The sequence below is a fragment of the Polypterus senegalus genome, chromosome 13 (genome assembly GCF_016835505.1).
Source record: "Polypterus senegalus isolate Bchr_013 chromosome 13, ASM1683550v1, whole genome shotgun sequence".
Taxonomy (NCBI): Eukaryota; Metazoa; Chordata; class Cladistia; order Polypteriformes; family Polypteridae; genus Polypterus; species Polypterus senegalus.
In genome coordinates, this window is record NC_053166.1 from 150220478 (window position 1) to 150235610 (window position 15133).

The following is a 15133-nucleotide window of genomic DNA, read 5'->3' on the forward strand; positions in this document are numbered from 1 at the left end:
AGGTCGTCAGTAGTCTTCATCCTTGAATGCACACCAAACACCAGTGTCATCAGCAACAGAGTTAAGAAGACACCAAGATGCTGACCATAAAATGCTCTTCCAGTCATCTTCTTTGATCTTTGTGACCATTTTCGTTTTATTTTCCAGTTTCAGGTAGGACTTCTTCTTTAAAACTGTGCCTCTTAGGCCTACAGCACTGTTGTCTTTTTATAGTAACAAGCAACACTAGCTAATGTCTTATCTATATGTTTAAATCAATTTAATAGTATTTTGATTTTTAAAAAAAGTATCAATTTCCATCAAAAACATTAAAATTTCTGGGTGTGTCCAAACTTTTCCCTCCTAATGTTGAAAAGCTTATATTTGCCACACCAGTTGATTCCAGCAAATGCTACAACTACTGTATACTTATCTTGCATTTCATCTTCTCCTTGGTCTCATCCTAAAAAATTCAGTTCCCCTCGCTTCCTGATTACAGTACGCTATAAAGCACCTTTCACATATTGTTTCAATTTGATTTTTTTTTTTTAATTTTTCTACCCTCTACATAAAAAGATGGATATGTAAACACCTTAACTATTGTACATCACTGCACTGCACTGTGTGTGTGTGTGTTCCCCCCCCATTATATGTACATGTACTGGATTGGGCTTCCTGGGCGTATCATTGCATTGCTGTCAAATACCTGTCAAAAAATACAGCAGAGGCAGTCTTGCCTGGAAGATAAAGAATTACTGCAGAAATGAAAAGCCTGCATGTGGTAGATAGGCTTACAGACATAGAGTATATGAAAATGGGGTCCGGCAACAAAACAGGAAGCCCCTACAATCAGCGTCCATCCTGCATTCAGTGCATATTGATACCGTCTGGGGTGTTTATTTCTCCACAATGGACGAACCAATACGAAACATCGATAACAAACGGTCAAACGTTTAATTCTTCAGTAAGCAAAATCACAATGGGGGGGCTGGGGGGAGGTAGCACTGCAAGGCCAACAAGCATCTTCATATTTGTTATCTAGCGTAACACCCAGCGCCTAGCATCGTTTAAGTGACAGTGATGGCCCCTTCCCACTGCCGTCTCTAACTAGCTTTTGGTTCAGACAGACAAGGTTCTTAGCGTTAACCAATGCCAATCAAACAACCCAACCAGCCGGCTTGCGCGCCGATCGGCTACAATAGGCACGCTTGCAGCGCCACACGATTCTCCAGCTAAGGAGAAGGAGGAGGGCGCGTGAGCCAAATCGCTGCCTGCCTCCTGCTCAGTCGGCCCCGTTTATTATTACATTACATTTCCGTACCAAACATTTACAGCGGCTGCAATGCCGCGATGTAACCAGATGCGGCGCAGAGTGCCAGCCAAGGCAGACAAAATCCTAAGCGTGCGGTGCATTTAACTTTTATTTTTACTTACCTTGTGCCTTCTTTCCATTTCATGCCACGGTGGGTTTCAAAAGCATTCAAGATTTTGGGATGCACCCTCCTACGTCAGACAGAATTTGAACACAAACCACATCGGGGAGGGACGGACAGAAGCAGAGTCCTACTGCAGTCTTCTAAGCAGCACCGCGCTAACGCACTATGTCCGCTTTCTTCTTTTGCTTACTTCTTTTTTAACTAAGGCGGTTCATTTTTTTCACCCGTTATTAAACACACGCACACGTTCGGAAGATATCACAAGAGCATATGAGACTAATTGTGATTCAGTCCGTCTCCTGGTGGTGAGACAAAGCCCTCCTCCCACTGGCGCGCGCGCGCGCGCAAACCATCAAGCAAAGCCTGTGCGAGGCGGCGGTGTGAGCACATTGTGCACGCGCTGGTGATTCGCGCGCCAAGCCACTCGGAGTGACTGGCGGTCCCCAGGAGAGAGCGCGCATATCCCGCTCAGCCAATGGAGAATGCAGCTTCTTCACCAATTGGTAAACACATTCGAAATTACTTCTTTTTTTTTCTTTGAATTACATTTCGTGTAATGCCGGATCCAGTTTTGGCAGCCAGCCTCACACCTGCCAATCCATGCCGTACGCAGGGTCGTCTTAACAGCATCATAGGCCACCCGGGCAAAGTAGTGCGGTGGAGCCCTTGTTTTGATAGCAAGACAGAAACATATATAGGCATCAGAAACATCGTGGGCTCCTATGCGCCTGAGGCCCCCGGACAGTGCCCATACAGTGTTAACATCCACACTAGAATACCCTTTTCAAATTGCAGCTTACAACATTTAGATACAATTGGTTACATTTCTGTTTGTTTTCTTTCCAGTTGGAGTGTACCATAGGCAGATGAAGTGACTTGCTCAGGGTCACACAGTATCAGGAGCCAGATTTGAACCCTCAACCTCAGCTTTTAAACTCCAAAGCCTTAACCACTACGCCATACAAAACTCAGACACTGAGCTGCCATTTGTTTTATATTAATATAACTTTTAATTTGACTGTTGCCTTTCTCCAATTAGCTGCTTTTATTTTGGTTTTATTCCAGTTGAAGCACAGGCAGATGAAATGACCTGCTCATGGTCACACAGTGCCAGTAGCAAGATCTGAACCCACAACTTCAGGGTCCATAGTTCAAAACCTTATCAAGTATGCCACACTGCCTGTGTAATCAATTATGACATCCCAACCAGGAAACAAACTGCTCTCCGTCCCAGTCCCTTCGTCCATGCATTTAGAATATCTATCTATCCATCTATAGTGCCTCTTACATACATCTATAATTATCTATCTATTATAAAGTGCCTTTCATATCTATCTCTCTATCTATTATATAGTGCTTTTCATATCTACCTATCGATCTATCTATCTATCTATCTATCTATCTATCTATCTATTATATAGTGCCTTTCACATCTATGTATCTATCTATTATATAGTGCCTTTCATATCTATCTATCTATCTATCTATCTATCTATCTATCTATCTATCTATCTATCTATCTATCTATTATATAGTGCCTTTCACATCTATGTATCTATCTATTATATAGTGCCTTTCACATCTATCTATCTATCTATCTATCTATCTATCTATCTATCTATCTATCTATCTATCTATCTATCTATCTATCTATCTATCTATCTAAATCCAGGGCCTGGTTGTTGCTTGTGTGGTGCTTGTATGTTCTCCCTAGGTTTGTGTTCAGATTTTCCTTCTCATTTTCAAAGACTGGCATGTTATGGTATGTGAGTAGGGCCGTCACTGATCTGGTAGCCTGTCTAGGACTGTTTTCTGCTCTGCATCCAGTGCTGCCGAGATTAGATTTAGTGTGTTCCAAAATGTTATGTTCTATTGTGGATTGTATTTGGAGGCCCTGTCAGACCAGTCACATTTTAACGTGGACTTTGGAAAATGTCTTTGTAAGAACTCTGGTCTGGTGAATTAATGACTTTTGTATGTAGAACCTGGGAGCATGACTCACCAAGTGACATGCAAAGAGGAATGAAAATGCATAAGGTAAAATGATTAAATTAAATGAAGTTATATATTGTAACATTCTTTTTTGTCATAGTGTCAGTTAGTGGCAAAGTGTTGCAAGACCAAATTTTGCTTTACTCTGTACACGTGACCATACTACTACTTAAGTGAGCGCTACAGTGTTCTGGTTCCCTGTCCACAGCTGGTTCCTGTTGGAATACATGGCAGCCATCTGTAACCCCCAGACTGGATTGAGCAGATTTCCTTAATTAACAGATGTGAGTTTGTGGGTATAAACTTACTGCGCCATGGATTGAGTGGACACAGAACTCCCTGTTAGTTTGTAAATCATCCCAATGACATTTGCCTTGTCCCTGGAGCTGTGCCAGAGTATTTTCAAAGGACAAGACATACAAAGGGAAATAAACCAGCCAAATTCTGCTATCAAGGAATACTCTTGGGAGACTGGGCATTCCCCCAGTCCCACCATGAAAGGCAGAGTAAGGCGTTGAGAGAACACATGTCACAGCACAGGAACCTAAGTGACACCAACATACTGTATAAGTGTGTGCATATGATATGTGTACAGAATACAAAACTCTCCCTACATCAATCCATTTTGTAGTTACCATTTAATTAACACCTAGCCCCCCAAACCCCCACCCCCTTTCGCCATATGACTCTTTTCTTAGGTATAAGAAGAACCCATCATCTGGATTCTGGAGTTGTACTTGAGACATCACTTTCAACTACTATCACTAAAAAACAAATAATGGAATTTCACATGGAGGAGTGGTATTGTACTACTTCATTACACACACTTGAAAAATCTATGACTTAGTGCAATGAAGATGCTCAAAAGAACAGACCAACATTTCTTTTAGTTTTCTCAGTATTCATTTTCTGTGCAGCACTGGAAGCTCTCCCAGCAGCAATGGGTACTAGGGAGTACTCAGTCATGAATGTAACACAGGGCAGACTAACGTACACACAAGCACAAACTCGCTTTGTAGTCACACATTAATCAAATAATAATAATTCTTTACATTTACATGGAGCTTTTCTCACTGCTCAATGCACTTTACATAGTGAGTTAGGAGCCCATTCAACCACAGCCAATGTGCAGTATCCACCTGCTTGATGCAACATCTGCCATTTTTGTACCAGTAAGCTTACCACACGCTATCTGTTTGGTGGTGAAGGGGTAAGGAGTTAGTTAGCCAATCAGGCACAGGAGATAATTAGGGGGGCAAATTGACCAGGCACTGTAGTGGACATTTTAGCCTGGACCTCAAACGGCATTTGTGCAGAGAGCGAGAAGAAAATGGTGCCTAGTGATTAAACCAATGGTAACCAGGGGAGAACAAAAATGGCAACAACAGCACTGGAATCCAAGGGCTGTGATATGGCATCTCAAACTGTTAAGATATTTTATTTTGAGAAAGCTGGGAGTCTCTTATTAATGCTTTAGCAATTCTATGCTTTTCCTCACAGGAATTTAGTTCATGTGTCTATTAGTTAGCCTGCTGAATTGAACTCACGCTCATGGCAGGTGGGGCCAAGGCCTAGTGGCATCAGGCAGTGTTAGGAATAAAGCCATCATAAGGTACATTCATACACATGCCTGCCCTGCAGAAGTGTGGGGTAGGTACAGTACATTGGCGACTCTTCACTAGCCTTGTATCTGTAGTTCAAAGCCTTAACTGTTATGGCATCCCGGCCGGGAAACAAATTGCTCTCTGTCCCAGTCTCTTTGTCCATGCATTTAGAATATCTATCTATCTATCTATCTATCTATCTATCTATCTATCTATCTATCTATCTATCTATCTATCTATCTATCTATCTATCTATCTATTGCAGTGTATGGCTGGCTGTTCATCCCGGCTAATACCCTCAAGCCGCCAGGTGGAGCCCTCCCTGCAGTATGGAGGTTCCCCGAAGCCCAGCAGGGCATCATGGACATTGGAGTTTTTATGCACAGCCCTGCTGGGGTCCACTAGGAGACGCTGCAGGGAGGAAGTGTTTATTTACCCTACGCCCCAGAAGTACGTCTGAGTTACATGGACAAGAGGAATGACGTGCTTCCGGGGTGAAGAAAAGGACTTTGTATCTGACCTGGAAGTGATAAAGAATCACATGGACTGGGGATTGGAACACTTCCGGGTCAGGGAATATAAAATGACTGAGGCAGCTCCCAGACGGCGAGCTGAGCTGGGTGGAAGGGTGGCAAAGCGTCTGGGAGTGGAGGATTGTTTATTGTTAGTGTACTGGTGAATTAATGATTATTGTGGAGGAGAGGGTGCTTTGTGCAATGTGCTGTATAAATAAAGTCAACATTTGGACTTTTATCTGGTGTCTAGAGTCTTGGACAAGGGTTCAAGGGCGCAATACTGCCCCCTATCTGTCACACTATCTATCATACAGTGCCATTCATGTCTATCTATCATATAGTTCTTTTCACATTAATCTGTCATATGGTGCCATTCATATCTATCCATCTTTTATATAGTACCATTCATATCTATCTGTCTATTATATAGTGCCTTTGACATCTACAGTATCATATAGTGCCATTCATGTCTATCTATAATATAGTACCATTCACATCTATCTATGTATCTATCATATAGTGAATGGAACAGTTCCATTTCTAGAGCTGCTCGTTTCTGTATAGGGTCGAGAATCACAAATCTCTGCATCCACGATTGGGATCATTAATTTGCTTAAATCTGTGCAGATAACGATGCAAATGCCACACATTGCCCAGAGATTCTCTTATATGGCTCCCTTGCCTGCTCTTATTGTGGGCAGCAAATCTACAGAACTCCAAGGTGCTACCTTTAGAGAGCCTGTTATGTATTCTGTGTGCATCGAGTAACAATTCACTGCTCAGAAAACTGAAGCGAAGGAGAGGGAGGGAGATGGAAAGAGGGAGGGGAGCTTTCTATTTATAGCTCTCGCAGTCTGTTCACTTTATCCTCCCCCTTTGCAGTTTTCAGAAGCCCTCCACAAGCAGGGCTGAGAAATCCTAGCTGGCTAATAGCATCTCCGGCCTGGTCCCACTCTATCAATAATGCAGTAGCTTTTTTGGAGGTGGTGGGGTGGGGGTGGGGTGCTGGGGAAGAGGAGGGCTGAACAGATCACATTTTTTTTTTAATAATGTATGGCCCCGCCAAACAGACGAAGAACAGGAATTACCAGAGCGTGAAGTCAGTTTATTTATTTATTTATTGAAATATGTTTACATGAATGGGTTCTTGTGCCCTTGCTGGTGTGCCCTATGCCAGACAAACATACGTAATCTTCAGGATGCAGCCAGCAGAGTGTAAAATGACAGCAGGACTTGTAGGCACTGGAATGACATCTGTTTTGATCAGATGAAGGTTATTTTGTAAAATGGCCGAAAGAAAGGCAGTCTTCACACCGCAGTGATTAGTAACCTTCTTCTTCTTGCTTTGGCTATATACTAACTTATTTACTCATATATGCATCATCACCATCAGCTGGCTGTGCAATTGGCTGTCGGTCAAGTGGCAGACTTTTTGCGGTCGAGAACAAGCCACCACCATTGCTCCCAGGTCCAGCGCACCTTTTTCGATTTCACATTGTGACAGTCAAATTGCAGTGCTAATGGTGTCAGTGATGTGTTGCCAATATAGTCTTAATGGATGACCTTTGTGAAAGACGGGTGCACCACTGAGCCCCCGAAACCCCAGACACACCACAATGAGTGACCCCAGGTAGACAATAAAGGTTTTCATTCTCACAAAAATATTATTTTTATAGGTTAATTCCACAGTCTTCCAATAAACAATACTCCTTCTCCTCCTCCAAGTGAGCCTTGTCTTCTGCCTCCCGACTCTCACTCTCTGGAGGAGGCTGGATGGCACGCTTTTATGTCAGATCCAGGAATACCCGCATAGCCCGGGTCAGATGGAAGCCTCCTGATGGACGGATTAAAAGGAAGAAGTCTACGTGACCATCTTCATCATCAAGCCCTTCCGTGAGAACCCTAAATCCAAAGAGGACTGTTTCATTTATGTTAGGTAGAATGCCCAGAGGGGACTGGGGTATCATGGTCTGGAATCCCTACAGATTTTATTTTTCTCCAGCCGTCTGGAGTTTTTTTGTTTTTCTGTCCCCTGGCCATTGAACCTTACTCTTATTCGATGTTAATGTTGATTTATTTTTTATAATTATGTCTTTCATTTTTCTATTCTTTAATATGTAAAGCACTTTGAGCTACTGTTTGTATGAAAATGTGCTATATAAATAAATGTTGTTGTTGTTGTTGATACAGAGAGTCCCTCTACCTGCAGCAAACCCTGGCAACACACCAAGGACCCCGACAGGATTGTCCCTCAGGACTACGACTCCCATACACCCCTGTGGGCATCCCTACTGAGTCCATGCCAGCAGAGCACTGCAATCTATTATATGGGGGGAGGAATTGCCCTGTCTGCACGAACTCCCCCATGTTGGTCGGTCAGTCATTGTCCAACCCACTACATCCTACCACAGGGCCACGGGGGTCTGCTAGAGCCAATCCAGGGCGCAAGGCAGGAACAAATCCTGGGCAGGGTGCCAGCCCACCACAGGGCGCACACACACAGACACACCCACAAGCACACACTAGGGACAATTTAGGATCACCAATGCACCTAACCTGCATGTCTTTGGACTGTGGGAGGAAACCCACGCAGACACGGGGAGAACATGCAAACTTCATGCAGGGAGGACCTGGGAAACAAACCCAGGTCTCCTTATTGCGAGGCAGCAGCGCTACCACTGCGCCACCGTGCCTCCCTCCCCCACATTGCTTTATCCCTTCGTATGGGGTGTTGTATCAGTTCCTTCCCGGCCAGGTTATGCCTCCTTCCATTACAGCGTCCCAGCCAGGAAAGGATGCAGCATAGCACTCACAACTTGTTGCAACAGAGTGTAATTGCAGACTGCAGTACCTATGAGGTCAGTCATGTAATGCCCCAACATCACCAAAAACGCCCTCAATATCAATCACGTAACACCCATCGCATTAGACTATGATTAACATTAGGGCCCCATTATACTATGGTTAAAATTAGGGTAGTCGAGCGGTTATCAGAGTCAAAGGGCGTTTTGTGACTGTGGACATGGGCATTACCTGACCTGTGTCATAGGTATTGCAAGCTGCAGCTACACCCTTCATCCTTGTTATTCTTTGGGGTCATATAGAGAATTGTAACCACAAGGAGGCGCCAGTCAGCCCTAAACCACAGACCCAGCAATGCACCACACATTCTTCTTCTTCCGGCTGCTCCCGTTAGGGGTTGCCACAGCGGATCATCTTGTTCCATATCTTCATGTCCTTGTCATCTTGTTCTGTTACCCCCACCGCCTGCATGTCCTCTCTCACCACATTCATAAATCTTCTCTTAGGCCTTCCTCTCCTCCCCTTGCCTGGCAGCTCTATCCTTAGCACCCTTCTCTCATTATACTCCGCATCTCCCCTCTGCACATGTCCAAACCAACGCAATCTCGCCTCTCTGACTTTGTCTCCCAACCGTCCCACCTGAACTGACCCTCTAATGTCCTCATTTCTAATCCTGTCCATCCTCGTCACGCCCAGTGCAAATCTTAGCATCTTATACTCTGCTACCTCCAGCTCTGTCTCCTGCTTTCTGGTCAGTGCCACCGTCTCCAACCCATATAACATAGCTGGTATCACTACCATCCTGTAGACTTTCCCTTTCACTCTTGCTGATACCCATCTGTCACAAATCACTCCTGACACTCTTCTCCACCCACACCACCCTGCCTGCCCTCTCTTTTTCTCCTCTCTTCCACAATCTCCGTTACTCTGTACTGTTGATCCCAAGTATTTAAACTCATCCACCTTTGCCAACTCTACTCCCTCATCCTTGCCATTCCTCTGACCTTCTTCTCATTCACACACATGTATTCTGTCTTGTTCCTACTGACCTTCATTCCTCTCCTCTCTAGAGCAGATCTCCACCTCTCCAGGGTCTCCTCAACCTGCTCCCTACTCTCGCTACAGATTACAATGTCATCAGCAAACATCATAGTCCACAGGGACATTAATAGAATAAAATAAAGGATTTTTATTCTCCTCCCAGGCACTTCCCACAGTCCTCTCCCAACAATTTTACAATAAATGACCAATAAACTACTCCTGGAGAGTACCCTCTATCGATCCCAAGGGACCCCTACAGGACTGCACTTTCAGACTCCATTTCCCTAGCACCCCTGCAGGTGTCCCGACTGGGTTCTTATACGAGGACCACTGCCATGGAGGATGGAAACTACTCCCAAGTTGTGGCTTCCGCTGGTCCATTCGTTATTTTATATCGGCTGGGCACAGAGTTACCTTTCTGCTCTGTCAGCCAATCTGTCCATCGTTCCTCTTGGGCTTTCTGTTCAGGTAATACAACAACATTTATTTCTATAGCACATTTTCATACAAATGATGGAGCTGAAAGTGCTTTACAGGATGAAGAAAGATGAAAAAGACAAAATATAAAAATAAAATTAGGCAAAACTAATTAACATAGAATAAAAGTAAGGTTTGATGGCCAGAGAGGACAGAAAAAAACAAAAAAAAATCTGCAGGGGTTCCAGGTCATGAGACCATCCAGCCCCCTCTAGACATTCTACCTAACATAAATGGTTTCAATCAGTCCTCATTGTTTTCAGGCTTCACATGAATTACCTACAATTGCAATTATTACCTACAATTCATCAATGTAGGTAATAATCCACTCTTCTCCCTGGCCGGGATTTCCATCCTCCTCCTCCTCCTCCACCTACACTGTCTTTTCTAATGGGTTCTTTTGGGTCTTTTCGTAACATATGTGCCACCCATGCCCATGGTCTTTCAAGGGTGATTTTCAAGATAGGTTCCTGCTTGACTTGCTCATACATGGTTTCATTTCGCAATACGGCCACTATATTTTATTCCGAAGCGTGATTCAATAGCAGCTTGTTGCATAGCTGTCTAGCATATTTTTTGGTTTCTACCTTGAGGGTCCATCTTTCACTGCCATACAGGAGAATACTCAAGCATGAGGCATTGAAGATTCACTTCCTGAGTTCAGTAGAAACATGTCTGCTGTGTCACAGACTCTTTAGATTCCAGAAGGCTAGCAAAGCTTGTGCTTTTCGAACTTCTACATCGTTAAGAGTGCATATATTCTTTATGCAAATATACATTTGCAAAGTACAGTACATAGACAGGCATGTGGTGTTGCAGCAGATTATTGATCTGTGGTGATATCAGACGTCCATCAACTGTTGTGTATCAGGTCAAAAGTCGATAGCTTTCTATTTCTAAAATTCCTGCTGCACTGCACTGCTGCAGTGTAAATGTTATAAAGACTGTAAAAGAAAAAATCGAGACCTGCTTTTCCAGTCAGCTTTTTCCACTCTCGTCAGAACAAGCACAGAGACAAAAATGTTCATCTGTCCATTGTCACACATTCACGTCAGAGGATCCTCTTTATGGGCTCAGTCAGGGATGTAATAACCTGCCGGGGTAGAGACAGGACGCTGTTGATATTGTCCCACATTGGTCTTCTCTCCCTGAAGTAACCAAGAAACCGTCCATTGAGGGCACCTAACTCCGCCCCCTTTTCAGTTCCCTGATCATAAGAAATCCACGGCTTCTCAGAAGGAGTCATTTTTATTAGGGCAACTCACTGGAAGAAGCTCCTGGCCAAACTAATTCACAGCTAGAAGCCGAGCCTTACTTTTCTTATTTAAAGCCCGAACACAAGAGAAATAATGGGATAGGAGTGTTTCCTTCTTCCGTTAATTAAACAGGATGAGCCGGTTGGCGCCTCCATATTTTCTTCGGTGATCCTGTCATTCCTGCTCAACCCCACCCTAATCCAGATCAGGGCCAAGGGGTTCAAAACTCTCAAGACAGAGATGTTAAATTATTCTTTGCCATCCCTAACCAGTTTTTGTTGTTGGAGGTTGAAATGACAAAGAAATTGTGGACTTGTCTCTAAACAGTATGGATTGCCGGAAATGCTATGGACACATCTCTGGCATTTTCAGGTTCAGGTGAGTGGCTCTGCTCAAATGCTTTTCATTACAGCTCAAACTAAGTCTTGATTACCCGTGTACCCAGGCACCCTCTTTCGAACCCAACACCGTCGATAGTTACGACTGAATGAGCTGGCTGATGTGGACAAATCACACATGGAGCAAGGGCATGGTGTAAAAAGTCTTCCGTGCTTTAATTAAAACAAAAATCAAAACAGTGTCCACAGTGCACTACTTCAAAAAAATCCATAAATCTATCTATCTATCTATCTATCTATCTATCTATCTATCTATCTATCTATCTATCTATCTATCTATCTATCTGTCTATATAGAATCCAACATCTGTCTGTCTGTCCACCTTTCACAAGAGAACTACTTAATGGATTTAGATCGGGTTTTTTTCTAGAATTTGCTTGGACATTCTGGTTGATTTTGCGACTTCTTTCATCATGCTGAGTATCATAGTTCACTTGCGGTACCGATTTATTGCGTAAATCCAAGAGACAGTCAGCGGGCTGTGGCCCTCCTCACTCATGTGACAGCTGTAGGGCGTATCTTAGCTAGCCAATGAGAGAACTATTTAACGGATTTAGATTGGGCTTTTTTTCTAGAATTTGGTTGAACATTCCAGGTGATTTTGCGATTTCTTTTGCAGGATATGTTTACGCTAATCAGAGACAGTAGGCTGCGGGCAGAGGGAAGAGGGAAGCGTGACGTCAGGAGTGGAGAGCCAGGCATGGCCTTCCTCACTGTCATGTTTCACTTCTACTATGCAGGGGACGGCTATTAAAATCAGCGGTTAAAAATGCAGTCAGTGGCTTCTTCAGATCCCAGTTCACCGCTTTGTTCGTCACCCCAACTCACCAAAAACTCGCGCTGCAGGCTGAGACTCGGCAGCCACGAACTTTATTGCCCGACCCACGTCCTAGCTGCCTCCTCACAGCACAGCCAGACTGTCCAAGGTTGGCATTCCTCCCGTCATTCTTCACTCACCCACAATCGTACCTCATATCCCTGAGGAGATCATCCGCTATGCTCACCACACTCCATGACATTGTTCAGTGGGGTGAACCAGCCCCTAGAGTGCCACCACCTACGCTCCTTTGCGAAGCCCCATGTTCATGCTGCCTTTCCTCTCTAGGTGTCCGGATTGTCCTGCCTGAGACTGCTCTTCTGCCACCTTTTAACCTCTGTTCCTTTTCTTCTCCAGTTTTTTTCCTCTCGTACTCGCATTTGCGCTCAGGTGTGGCGATTTGCAGCTCCCGGCATCAATTACGGACACAGACGATTCATCACCTGTGCACTTCAGTTCAGAAACACCCACGCCGCATCCAGGTATCCGGGCGTTCCAGCCACACTACAATGCTCCCTCCTTAAGCTGCGAGTGCGACAATCATTTATTTTAAAAGGCAATGAGCCGCGGAGCGCACCTTACCACAACGTGAAAGCACCTAAAGTAGAACAATGTGTATAAGTCTGATGCCAGCTGTGTCATAAAATATGTCCAATTTAAAGTACCCCCAAGTGAAATACTGGATAGACAATTACTGCCAAATAATAATGTTTAATGGAAGGTGGTCACCACTTGCAGAGCTTGGCCTGTAATCTGGAGTGGGGGCTGATGAATTTATTGAAGCTTCACTCCCTTCCCCATCTTGGAGGAAATGAGAAGCGTCTTGCTCATATCTTGAAGACTTTCATATTATACAGTGAAAAATTCAAAAGAAAAGAAAAATATGTCCTTTCTTCTTCAATTGCCCAGGAACATAGTCATACATGATTAAGACTATTTAACTTCTAATTTGAGTGAATTCATTTTTTAAAATCGATAAAAGCAAAGCCTTGGGCGACTTTTGATTAGAAATGACATCAAACAATTTTAATAGCTGACATTCAAAAAAGTCAGAATGTTTAATAAAAAGGGCAAATTAATTTTAATAAACTTGCTTTGCAAGCACTTTGAGGTGCGTTTTAATATTTCTAATAGTCATTTGCTGGGCTGTTATACGTTTTTCATGTTTTACTTAGATTAACATTCTTGTGTATTTGTTCATTCATTTACTCTTTTATTTCACAAGCCTACTGCTTTTCTATCCAGTTTTTTGCAGATAGAAGCTTATTCTGGCACCAGTGGGTAGAAGACAGCAACCAAGACTGATGAGGCAGTCCATTACAGGTCACACTTTACACTCGCCTACTGGCACCAATGTATATTTACTTACTAAAAATGATAAGTAATGGCATGGGCAGGATATGTAGGGCAGCAGAAAATTCTAAAACCATTTTCAAGGTTACATTTGGGGTGGTAAAACCTGTCACAGCAACACTGGGCACTTGGCAGAAATCAACCCTGAAGACAGTGCCAGCCCATTATGGGTCACACTTTACCCTCACCTACTGGCACCAATGTACGTTTAGTTATACAAAATGATAAGTAGTGTCATGGGCAGGGTATGTAGGGCAGCCTAAAATTCGAAAACCCGCTTCACCCTTTTCAAAGTTCACCTAAGTCATGAGGACGGGAGCCCTGACATACTTCTGGGCTGAAGATAAAGCCAATTCTCCATCTGACCCGGAAGTGCAAGCAAGTCATGTGGGCAGAAAAACAGAAGCAATTCCGGGTCAAGGAGTATGTAAAAGACTGCTGGAGACCCAGTAAGGGAGCTGGAGTCGGGAGGTAGTGGACAGAGCTTGCTGGGAGGAGTGAAGGAGAGATTTGTGTTGATTATTGTGCTTATTATTATTATATTGCCTGTTTGTGGTGGCGGAGGTGCTTTTGGGCACTACAAACCAGAAGAAAAGAATTAAAAACCTACTTGGTGATTTTACCCTGTGTTCAGTGCGTCTGTCTGTTGGGTTGATAGGGGCAACAGCAACCCCTAGCGTCTTACAAAATGTAATTGGCAGGTAACCCAAAAAGCATACCTTTGGGATGGAGGGGGCGCAGAGTACCCTCACATACAGAGGAGAGCATGTAAACTCCACACAAACAACATCCAGACAAGAAGATACGAAACACAGAATGATGGATTCGTTAGGCAATCATGCTAGCTTTGAAGATTAATTCTCACATAGCCATTGGAGCAAATCCTTTCATAGCCCCCAGTCGTTATGCAGTACGTGACACAGCATATGCTATAAGGATTAGCTATGGGTCACTTAGACCCCTTCTTCACGCACAATTAAAAATGTCCAGAATGTTGACTCTTGAAGTGAAGCATCACTGCATCCAGCATTGCGAGAAGGATCTCAAGTAAATGTATTCAGTCTGGGAGGAATCTGGGAAGCATTTCATAACTTGAGGATGATACGTACATCACCTTGACCCAAATGTCAAATGAAACAAGAAGGTTCTCCAAACCCCAAAGATATTTCAAGGTTGAACTGCTTATGTCTGTGACTCAGTGCTCTACGTGGACCACTCAAGGAGGGAGGAGGAGGAGGAGAAGGAGCAGGAGGAGCGTATCACAATGGTGCAGTAGTTATAATCTCGCATCTGGGAACTGTCTGGGTAAAGTTTTCATGTTCACCCGCCATATGTATGTGTTTGTTTTTACTTTCTCGTATACAAAGTATTAGAATCATCCAAAGATTCGATGTTGAGATTTCAATGAATCTCGACATTTTAGCCCTCCCTGACTTTCTCATATGCGAAGTATAGGGAAAATA

General features: G+C 43.7%; 1 protein-coding gene across 1 annotated transcript in view; it reads right to left on the bottom strand.

Annotated features, from left to right (window-relative positions):
• The window catches only part of fbxl16 (F-box and leucine-rich repeat protein 16), a 95264-nt gene extending 93511 nt beyond the window's left edge, over positions 1–1753 (bottom strand). Inside the window, exon 1 of the mRNA XM_039776534.1 lies at positions 1414–1753. The gene's annotated coding sequence lies outside the window, so the exon portion shown is untranslated. The remainder of the gene's footprint in view (positions 1–1413) is intronic.
• Positions 1754–15133: the final 13380 nt, after the last annotated feature.